General features: G+C 41.8%; 1 protein-coding gene across 5 annotated transcripts in view; it reads right to left on the minus strand.

Annotated features, from left to right (window-relative positions):
* The window catches only part of ei24 (EI24 autophagy associated transmembrane protein), a 36,836-nt gene extending 35,951 nt beyond the window's left edge, over positions 1–885 (minus strand). For 3 of the 5 annotated variants that reach the window (XR_007958289.1, XR_007958288.1, XM_052039933.1), the window contains exon 1: positions 821–866. The gene's annotated coding sequence lies outside the window, so the exon portion shown is untranslated. Of the gene's footprint in view, positions 1–820 lie in introns of all 5 variants that reach the window. The other 2 variants (XM_052039930.1, XM_052039931.1) reach the window with 2 other exon arrangements.
* Positions 886–11,796: the final 10,911 nt, after the last annotated feature.

Genomic DNA, 11,796 nt, shown 5'->3' on the forward strand with positions numbered 1-11,796 from the left:
CTGTTTCAGTTGAAGAGCAACCAGAGCAGAGGAGGTTGTTGGTTTAGACATTGCAATACCGGTCTCAGAAACATGGGATGACACAATTTTAACCTTATTTCCTTGTGTGCTCTTATGCCATGTGACAGAAATATGTATTTTATTAAACTGAGTTGATTTAAAATCTACAACAGATCCCATCAAATTCCCAAACATAGAAGTTGTCAGAGCACAAGAGTTCTGGCACTGCACAAAAGATGACACGTCATCCCACCCTCAACAACATCATCAAAAACAGCTCACAAACACCAAGGGACAGCACAATCCTGTTCAGGCAGGGTTTTTAATGGTTTTCTGTCACTGCTTTGCTGAAGCATGTGATAAATTTTTGCTCTGGTGAAACGAACAGACGCCTCTTCCCCGGATCTAAATCTTAAAAAGAGAAACTATGTCCAAATAATATTTGCGTCCCTCTCCCCTTAGGGATAATACCCTTTAACAAGGCTATTCTTCCCCCCACCCAACCAACAAAACTACCGTGGTACAAAATGCAAACAAATAAATGTGTAGCAGGGATCGAGGGGCAGAGCCAAGGGGTAAGTCACAACCCTGAGACGGTGCCTGAGAGAGAGAGAGAGGACAATGACCCAGGAACCAGCCGCCCACCAGTGACCACACACACAACCTCCACACTCCAGACCTCTCAGTAACTCTCCCCTCCACCCTCCCTCACCTTAAACCCTCCACTTGACCTTCTCTCTCTCTCCCTCCCTCTCTCTCTCTCTCTCTCTCTCTCTCTCTCTCTCTCTCTCACCGCCAGTTCAAGCCGATAAACACTCACTCATTCCCCGCAGGGCGAACGCTCTGCACTCAAGGCCTGGCCAGCGGCCGTCGCCACGCATGCGCAGGAGCGCGCGGCGACGGGTAGTGTAGTTTTATTCGCCTACACATCCCGGCATGCAACCCGGAGCAAGCCCCCGCGTCGGCTGCAAAGGAACTACACATCCCGGCGTCCATTTCGCGGGCTTAAAAAAAAAGTGGTCGGGGTATGGATGGCGGGTGTGGAGGGAGCCAGTGGTGAGTGTGTATTTTATATGGTTGTTAATGCTGGTTAGCTTCTCATAGCCCAGGGCTCAAAGCCATTCTCAAAGTGGGGAATTCTCTCCTAATTCTACTTAAAAAAGGGGTTTGTAATTGGACATAGGACTTCATTTCTACTCAATAGGTTATAAGGAAAACTGCTATGGTTCAAAGAGTTGGAACCCACTACACAAGTCCCAAATTTATTATTTCCTAAAATAAATGAACCTAACAGATTATCTGTTGAACCGTTCGTAGAGTCATACAGCATGGATAAGGTAAGATAACTTTATTAGTCTCATGTACACCGAAACACACAGTGAAATACATCTTTAGTGTTCTGGGAGTAGCCCGCAAGTGTTGCCACGCTTCCAGTGCCAACATAGCATGCCCACAACTTCCTAACTTGTACGTCTTTGGAATATGGGAGGAAACCAGAGCACCCAGAGGAAACCCACGCAGACACGGGGAGAACGTACAAACTCCTTACAGAGAGTGGCCAGAATTGAACCTGGGTCGCTGGCGCTGTAAAGTGTTACGCTAACCGGTACACTACTGTGCCTGCCCTTCAGCCCAACTGGTCCATGCCGATCAAGATGCCCATCCACGCTAGTCCCATTCGCCCACATTTGGCCTATATCCTTTAAAACCTTTCCTATCCATGTACCTGTCCAACTGTTTTTAAAAGTTGTTATTGTAGCTGCCTCAACCACTTCCTCTGGTAGCTCATTCCATATACTTGCCACCCTCTGTGTAAAAAAAAAAGTTACCCCTCAAGTTCCTATTAAATCTTTCTCCAGTCACCTTAAACCTATGCCCTTTAGTTCTTGATTCCCCAACCCCAGGAAAAAGACTATGCGTTCACTCTATCTATGCCCCTCATGATTTTATACACCTGAATAAGATCACCCCTCAGTCTCCTACACTCCAAGGAATAAAGTCCTTTATTGCGCGTCCCTAATACTTTCGCTTTTCAATCATATTTATTATTCCTTCTTCCTCTGCATTCGAGATTCCAACTTAAAAATGTTTTTAGTTATGTCACTCTTAATTCTCTTCCCCTTTGTTTTATACCTGTGACCTCGAATCCTCAACCCTACCCACCAAAGTGGAACAGCCTGCACTATTCACTTTGAACAAATTCCTCATCATTTTATATACTTTATCAAATCAGCCTTCTCTTTTCCAAATAAAACAGTCCCAACCTCCTAGCAACTGTGGTCACTCATCCCAGGACTTGGGACTCTTGTAAATCTTTTCTGGAGTCTTTGTAATGCCTTCACGACCTGCTTATAATGTGGCAAACAGAAATGAACACAATAAGCTAGTAGAGGCCACATCAGTCTTTTATAAAAGTTTGGTGTAACTTCCCTGCTTTCGATAAAGCCTGGAATTGTGTATGCTTTACTAACTGCTTTCTCAACTTTCTCTGCCACGTTCAAAGATTTGTGCACATGTATGCCTAAGTGCCTCTGCTCCTGAACAACAGTATCCTTTATTCTATATTATGTTCCATATTCTATATGGCTTCTCCTCACTCTTCCTACTAAAATGCATCACCTTACAATTCTCTCTGTTAAACTGCATCTTACCATGTGTCTGCTTGTTCCACTGATCTGTTTATATCCAGCTGCAAACTATAACTAACCTTGCAGTTCACAATGTTACCAAGTTTTGTGTCATATGCAAACTTAAAAATTATGGATTGCACCTCCTAGTCTAAGTTATTTAGTGCAGAGAAAAAAAGCAGCAATTGCCCCAACACCCATCTCTAGGAAATGCCACTATTCACATTTCTCTAATTCAAAAACCATCAATCAACCCTCTGTTGTCTGTTACTCTGGTCAATACTTACTAATTGCTCTGAAAAAGAAATTAAATAAAATTGAAAAGACGTTAATTATCATATTCTTATATGAAAGGTGCCACTTCACACAAGTTGTGGACTCTTTTGAAAGAATGGAACCTTTCTTAAAATACTTCTTAAGGTAAAAAAATAAATTCTTCACCATTACTTTGGCAAAGGATAAAATCTTTTCCTTACCTTATTCTTTATTAATCTGTTGCATTGATATAATACATCTTAATTTCAATCAAGTTTATGCTTCCTCGTTCCTTGATAAAACCTCTATGTGGGAGGAATCAATCTGAAAACCAAGCTCTCAGACTTGCAATAGTTGAATTAATCTGCACTTTAATGACTACTTGAATTAATACCATAGAATAACTTAAGACTTCTTGAAGCAAATGCGGTTTCTTAACTATAGCCAAACTCAGACTATTTTTAAATGCTCCATGGATTTAAATTTACTGTAACTTTGAATTTTGGTTTCAAGGTGATCTCTTTATCTTACTATACCTTATCTCTAATTTCCCACAGCAGTCAAGAAATCTATTGGTTAAACAAAAACAAGCCCATGTCTGCAATTAAAAATTAATCTCTAGTTTTTTGCTCAAAATTCCTTCTGATTCTGGATGTAGAGTCTCAAGAATTAACAAATTTAGCAAGAACACACCTTTTCATACAATTATGAAACATTGATCCATGTAACGCATTAGGAGCTCTAAATTTTGCCACAAATTTATAGAACCTTTGAGTCAGAAGCTCATGAAACATTTAAATTTATTAATAACCAAAAACATGTCACGATGATCTCCACAATTCTCGTTCTTGCTTAGCCCTCTGTATACTTCTCCCACCAATCCTTCACTGGTCTGGGAACCACACAGTTCCAACTACCCTTTTCCATTTTTTTCTTTCCTTTCTCATGTATTACTTTTCTGCCACATTACCTGGTTACATTCTGTGGTGTCACTGGCTCCTGGCTATTGAGTATTTGCAGTTTGTTTCAACATTCCAATTTCTTGCCTCTGTGCAGCAGAAGTTCTTCACCTCAGTGACATACCTGTTAAATCTCCTCCCATAGCCTGCCCTTCAGCCTGTGGCTGTGTGCAGAGCTGCTGTTTCATCTTTTCTCTTTATAGCCCCACTGATGCTAATTTTAGTGTCTCTTGTCTCTGAGCTGCTGGGGGAGTCTTAATGGCCAATCAAGCCGAGCCATGAATGTTGTGTAATGAATGTGGTGCTCCCCCCTCTTGTGCCTGCTGCCTGGGACCCCTGAAAATTACAGGCAACAACATTATTTAATTGTCTAGTAAATGGGTCTTCTCCCTTCTGTCCCTTATCAGATTACTAGCAGATTTGCTCTCTGCCAAGATTGCAGTCTTGCATTAAAGTACTGTCAGAATAGAAAGAAAGTTGGACAGACTCATTTCAACATTCAATCTCCACTTGATGTGCCTGTGCTGGTTAACATTCAGGAAATATTCCAGAAGCCCACAAACTTTGTTTTCTCAGATTATTCAAGCACACTATAACCACGTCCCTGTCCCACCAACACTCCCTTACATAAGAACATAAGAAATAGGAGCAGAAGGAGGCCATCTGGCCCATTGAGCCTGCTCCACCATTCAATAAGATCATGGCTGTACTGGTCGTGGACTCAGCTCCACCTGCCTGCCTTTTCCCCATAACCCTTAATTCCCCTACTATGCAAAAATCTATCTAACTTGTGTCTTAAATAAATTTAATGAGGTAACCTCTACTGCTTCCCTGGGCAGAGAATTCCACAGGTTCTCTACTCTCTGGGAAAAGCAGTTTCTCCTTATCTCCATCCTGAATCTATTCCCCCAAATCTTGAAGCTATGTCCCCTAGTTCTAGTCTCACCTACCAGTGGAAACAACCTTCCTGCCTCTATCTCATTTATCCCTTTCATAATTTTATATGTTTCTATGAGATCCCTTCTCATTCTTCTGAATTCCAGCGAGTATAGTCCTAGATGACTCAATATCTCCTCATAGGCTAACCCCCTCATCTCCGGAATCAACCTGGTGAACCTCCTCTGCACTGCCTCCAAAGTCAGTATATCCTTCCTCAAGTAAGGAGACCAGAACTGCACGCAGTACTGCAGGTGTGGCCTCACCAGTGCCCTGTACAGTTGCAGCACAACCTCCCTGCTCTTAAGTTCAATCCCTCTACCAATGAAGGCCAACATTCCTTTTGCCTTCTTGATAACCTGTTGCACCTGTAGACCAACCTTTTGCAATCCATACACAAGCACTCCCAAGTCGCTCAGCACAACAGCATGCTGCAATCTTTCACCATTTAAATAATAATCTGATCTTCTATTTTTCCTTCCAAAGTGGATGACCTCAGATTTACCAACATTGTACTCCATCTGCCAGACCCTTGCCCACTCACTTAACCTATCTATCTCTCTCTGCAGACTCTCCGCATCCTCTGCACAATTTGCTTTTCCACTCAATTTAGTGTCACCAGCAAACTTAGATACATTACACGCGGTCCGCTCTTCCAAATTGTTAATGATTATTGTGAACTGTTGCAGGCCCAGCATCGACCCCTGTGGTACTCTGCTCACCACTGATTGTCAACTAGAGAAACACCCATTTTTCCCAACTTTCTGCCTTCTATTGGTTAACGAATCCTCTATCTATGCTAATACATTACTGCCAACTCCATGCATCCTTATCTCATGGATAAGTCTTTTATTCAGCACCTTATCAAACGCGTTCTGGAAATCAAAGTACACAACATCCACCTGTTTCCCTCTATTCACTGCGCTCATTATATCCTCAAAGAACCCCAGTAAGTTTGTCAAACAGGACCTGCCCTTCCTGAATCCCTGCTGTGTCTGCCTGATGGAACCACTTCTATTCAGATGTCTTGCTATTTCTTCCTTAATGATAGCTTCAAACATTTTCCCAACTACAGACATTAAGCTAACTGGCCTCTAGTTACCTGCCTTTTGCCTACATCCTTTTTTAAACAGTGGCATGACATTCACTGTCTTCCAATCCGCCAGGACCTGCCCAGAGTCCAGAGAATTTTGGTATGTATCACAAACGTTGCTACTATAACTTCTGCCATTTCTTTCAGTAGCCTGGGGTGCATCCCATCAGGACCAGGGGACTTGTCTACCTTTATGCCCTCCAGTTTGCTCATCACTACCTGTTTAGTGACAGCGATTGTATCGAGGACCTCACCTCCCATCACATCCATAACATCTCTCTTTGGCACATCAGATGTGTCCTCTACTGTGAAGACCGACACAAAATAGTCGTTCAAGGCCTTGGCCATTTTCAATTACCCAGTATTAATTCCCCCTTCTCATTTTCCAAGGGACCTACATTCACTTTAACCACCCTTTTCTGCTTTATATAATTACAAAAGATTTTACTATGTTTTTAAATTTTGTGCTAGTTTACTTATATAATCTATCTTCCCTTTCCTTATTGCATGCTTAGCAGTTCTTTGTTGCTTTTTAATATTTTCCCAATTTTCCAGTTTCCCACTACTCTTGGTGACTTTGTATGCATGACCTTTTAGCTTGATGCCTTCTTTTATTTCCTTAGTTATCCAAGGCTGGCTCTCCCCATCCTTACTCTCCTTGTTTTTAACTGGAACATGCTTTTTTTTTGAGCAATGTGAAAAATCTCTTTGAAAGTCTTCCACTTTTCCTCAACTGTCCCACCATATAGCCTGTGTTCCCAGTCTACACCAGCCAGCTCCTCTTTCATCCCATTGTAGTCTCCCTTGTTTAGGCATAATACACTGGTTTTAGATCAAACTATTGCATCCTCCATTTGAATGAGAAATTCAATTATACTATGATCACCCTTTCCAAGAGGATCCCTAACGACAAGATCATTAATTTTACTTGTCTCATTGCACAGAACCCGATCTAAGATAGCATTTTCCCTTGTAGGTTCACTAACATGCTGTTCAAGAAAGTTATCAGGGATGAATTCAATGAAGTCCTCCTCAAGACTGCCTCGACCAGCTTGATTTGCCCAATCTATGTGACAGTTAAAGTCCCCCATGACAACTGCCGTTCCATTCTTATATGCATCAAATATTTCTTGGTTTATTGCCTGTGCCACTGTAATGTTATTATTTGGTGGCCTATAGCCAACTCCCACCAGTGACTTTTCCCCTTTACCATTCCTAATCTCTACCCAGATGGACTCAACATTCTGCTCCTTAAATCTTATATTGTCTCTATCGCCCTGATCTCATCCCTAATTAAAAGTGCTACCCCACCTCCCTTACCTTCCTGCCTATCCTACCTGATACCCTTGGATATTTAATTCCCACTCATCTCCACCCTGCAACCACATTTCTGTAATAGCCACTAAATCATACCTCTTTGTACTGATTTGTGCCACAAGTTCACTGACCTTGTTTCGAATACCATCGGCATTCAGATAAAGTGCCCTTACACTCATTGTCCTTTTAGAATCTAGTAACCTTTTTGTCCTTTGCTTTCGACTTTTCTGTATCACTCTTACTTTTCGCTTTTCTAACTTTTGCTTTGGTCTCTGCTTTGATTCCCTCTGTCTTTCTGCATGGATTCTCATCCCCCTGGATAGGGGGATCAATCACTCGTTGATATAAAAGCAAGTTGTTCAAATTTCAAGTTTGTTGTCAAGGACATACATACCCAGGGTATAAGTGTCTTGAAAATAAGCTTTCATTGCCTTATGTGGCTGTGGTTTGATGATAATGCACATCATTCTCTGGTTTATCTTCCACGTGAAAACTAGGACAATTGTGTCAATGAGGACACAGGAGGAACAAACTTAGTATTAAGACAATTCAGATTTTAATTAGAACAAATGGTCACCCAGCTATAGTACAATAGGACATAAAATCAGTGCCAAAAACTGAGCATCTTGGCTTATTTTTATTTTGTAGTGGTGGGATTCTATTAGTACAATCTACCAACTCAATTTTAATCCCTACAATTTATAATATGACTGATTGACTAATTTCCACTTCTATCAATCTGAACTGGTGATCACTATAGTCAGGACAGGAGAAAAGGCTTACAGAATCTTTTTGCAGAGTAAATAATCAGCTTTTATTCGAAAACAAAAATTCCATCAAACATTCTAACAATATCTTTTATTAATTATAACATTAGCAGCAAATGGATAGAGGCAGCAGCACAGATGAAAGATATTAGAGCTGGAAGTGGACAGCAGCATTGAAGAGTCAGGTTGGCTCCAAGGTGAATATAACAGAGCAGTGATAGAGCTGCACCAGAAACAACTGTAGGATTCTAATGAAAAATCTAAATGTATGGTTTGGTTTCTTCACTGGACACCCACAAACAGCTAGCTATGTAAAAATAAAAAGCCTGAAACAGTGGCTGGGAGATATGGTGTCAACTGCAAAGACAATGGGCTAGAAAATCGAATGACAATGTAGTTTGGAGATGTGGAAAGAGAAAGAGTTAACATTTCAGGCCATTTCAGTTGCAAATCGTCCACCTGTGATACTGGATCAGTTTTTCTCTCTCTATTTGCACAGCCTGACACATTATGCTTCTTTGCCTGAATTATCACCCTCTAACTACTTTCTGAAACCCATTTGACCAGAGGACTGCAACCACTCATCCCCCTAGCAACCCTGGTCTCATCATCTCATGGATATCATCTTTTGCTTATCCATCTCCCCACTGCCCACCATCTTCTCATAGTCAGAGTTATACAGCATTGAAACGAGCCCATCAGTGTGACTCATCCATGCTGACTAAAATGCCTATCTACACTCATCCCCGTTTCCCGCATTTGGCCCACAAGCCTGTCTCTTTCCTAACCCTGTACCTGTCCAAATGCTTTTTAAATGCTGTGATTGTACCAGTCTCTACCACCTCCTCTGACAACTTGTTCCATATACCTACCATCCTCTGTGTGAAAAATTTGCCCCTCATATCTCCTTTAAATCTTTCTTCTCTCAACTTAAACCCATGTCCTCAATTTTAGAAGCCCCTATCCTGGGAAAAAGATTGACCCTATCTATTATAAACATCCATGAGCACAGGAAGCTGAGGAGTGACCTCCAGTGAGAACAATCCCAGCCTCTCCAATCTCTCCTTATAACTACAGCCCCCCATTCCAGGCAACTTATTTCCACTCCAGTTCTGAGGGTTTGGGATGTGGTGAGACCAATGTGGGGCCCACGGATTTTGGGTGGGGGGGGGAGCTGGGGGTGGGTTGCTTGGCAGGGTTGGGAAATGATGTGCTCCTTCTGCAAATGACATGCTCCCTGCACCAGGTTCTCAGTCCTGTCCAAATGCTCCTGCTTCACTTTGAGCAGGGGTTCCCAAGAGTCAGTGGGGATTTTGCACCTCTCTCTCCCTCCCCCCCCCCCCCCAAGTATTGAAAAGACCCTTGATTCTTTACATGTCCAGATAGTAATCTCTAACCATAACAGTGCCTGGAATGGAGCATCCGTTTGATGTCAGGCATGCAACTGATGCAACTTGCCCAATAGAGCTCACTGTGTGTAATTAGGGCCTCAATGCTATGGATATTGGCCTGAGAGAGAATTCTGTCATTCATTTGTTTCTCTCTCTAGTGGATTTGTAAACAATGTTGTTGGTATCTTCTCAGTAGCTCAAAGTGTGCGCTGTAGGTAATCCAAGTCTCAGAAGCATGTAGATGGAAGGGTCACTGCTGCCTGCTGGACCACGAGTTTTGTGCAAAGTTTGCGGGTCTTGATCTTCAAACACCCTTTTCCTCAGGTAGCCAGTGTTGGGGTGATGATGCAGCCTTGCCTGACACCTGACCGCACTGAGGTTAGATCTGTTGTGTACCTATTGGTTCAGATCATTCCTGTCTGCCATCATGAATCAAATACAAAAGGGAGCCAAATTTATCAGTGCAGACATTTGAGGATTCTCCATGGTGCCTCCCAACTGTCAATCAGCCTGTATATTCTTGCATCTTCTGTTGCTGTTACTTCTCCATTAGTATGATGGCTCAGACCTAGGGATACAGAATGTAGAAAGTGCAAGTGATCACTATTTGGGGCAGTACTTCTATTCTGCAGACAGACTATTTTTAAAAATATAATATCCCACAATTGTTTTATGTAAACGTACCAAACTCTTCGATGACGCTCTTCTAAAATTCTAAGAAATAGAACACATTTTCAGGCAAGTTGCAGTTTCAAAGCTAGGAACATAATTCTGTAAACTTAATTTAGTTAAGCAGAGTAACTTATATCTGACATGTATACATTGTTAGTTTTAAAACCCAGAAAGGGAAGAGAGAGAGAGAGAGAGAGAGAAAGAGAGAGAGAGAGAGAAGAGAGAGAGAGAAAGAGAGAGGAGAAGAGAAGAAAAGGAGAGAGAGAAAGAAAGAGAGAAGAGAGAGAGAAAAGAGAGGAGAGAGAGAGAGAGAGAAGAGAAGAGAGAGAGAGAAAAGAAGAGAGAAAGAAGAGAGAGAGGAAAAGAAGAGAGAGAAAGAAAGAGAGAGAGAAGAGAGAGAGAGAAAGAGAGAGAGAGAAAGGAGAGAGAGAAAAGAGAGAAGAGAAAGAGAGAGAGAGAGAAAGAGAGAAAGAGAGAAAGAGAGAAAGAGAGAGAAAGAGAAAAATGAATGAGGAAGCTGCAGGTTTAAAATGCTTGGTTAGACAGAGTTGTCAGCACCGCACAGAGGAAAGCTGTGTTAAGTACACAAAGCAGTGGAAGTGGAGGCACAACCTCACAATGTCAGTAAGAAAATTTATTTCACCTATCCAGCTCCCCGAGATGTTGATCCTCATGACTTGGTCAGATCACAATCCCCTGACTGAATAACTTTCCAAAATAAGTTTGATTCCTACTCCAAAATATCAAAATACAAAATGGTGAACATTGTTAGAATGCTCAGAGTTAGCTCCCAATTGAGGCCTGCATATCCTCAATAGGGAATAAAGAAATTACTTAGGAATGAGAAGCAGGAGCACAACTTGCCATTGGGTTGAGGAAAGGGAGATTTTTTCCCATGATTACCAACCTACCTACAGGCCTTTGGGGTGAATGCAGTCAGAAATGACTCCAACTAACAATCTGTATTTCAAAATCAGTATGGGGTTGGGATAGAGTGAACAGTTTTCATCTATTTTTCCATAGCAAGGCTATTGTGTGCACACTCTTAACATCTGCTTTACACCGCAGTGGCTTTCTACACTCCGTTAAAAGTCAAAAGACTTAATCATTGTGTGTGAAGAAGTCTTATCTGGGCTACATCTGGTAGAGATGGCGGCTTCCCATTCTTAAAAGGGAAGGTTTGCACAGCCATTTTAAAATTGCTGTTCTTTAAAAATAAATTCTTTGTAACTTGCCAAGTGTAATTGAAATTAATAAATTCATGATTGCTGATCTGGTGTACTAGTTTATCCAGCTGCTGCAGTATTGAATGATTTTACACCCTGATTCCATCTGCTTGATCTGTTGATATTCCCTCTGGTTAAGGAAAGTCACAAAGGGAGCTTAAAGGATGAGAGAGACCACATTGTCCTCACAGGCCCTATTTGAACATCAGAATTTTTAGGAATTGGGTAGTTGTGTTTTTCACATTTAAGAAGAAGATCTCTCAATGAATTTTTAAGATGATATTTCTTCCAGGGGCAGGTTAATCCAATGTAAGCTTCTGCACACTAAAAGTCTCTTCCAACGAGCCACTTGGGCACAATCCTCTCTACCATCGAGGACATCTTCAAGAGGTGGTGCCTCAAGAAGGCAGCATCCATCACCAAGGACCCTCACCATCCGGGACATGCCCTCTTCTCATTACTACCATCGGGGAGGAGGTACAGGAGCCTGAAGACCCACATGCAACGATTTAGAAACAGCTTCTTCCCCCTCTGCCATCAGATTTCTGAATTA

This window comes from Pristis pectinata, chromosome 27 (genome assembly GCF_009764475.1).
Source record: "Pristis pectinata isolate sPriPec2 chromosome 27, sPriPec2.1.pri, whole genome shotgun sequence".
Classification (NCBI taxonomy): Eukaryota; Metazoa; Chordata; class Chondrichthyes; order Rhinopristiformes; family Pristidae; genus Pristis; species Pristis pectinata.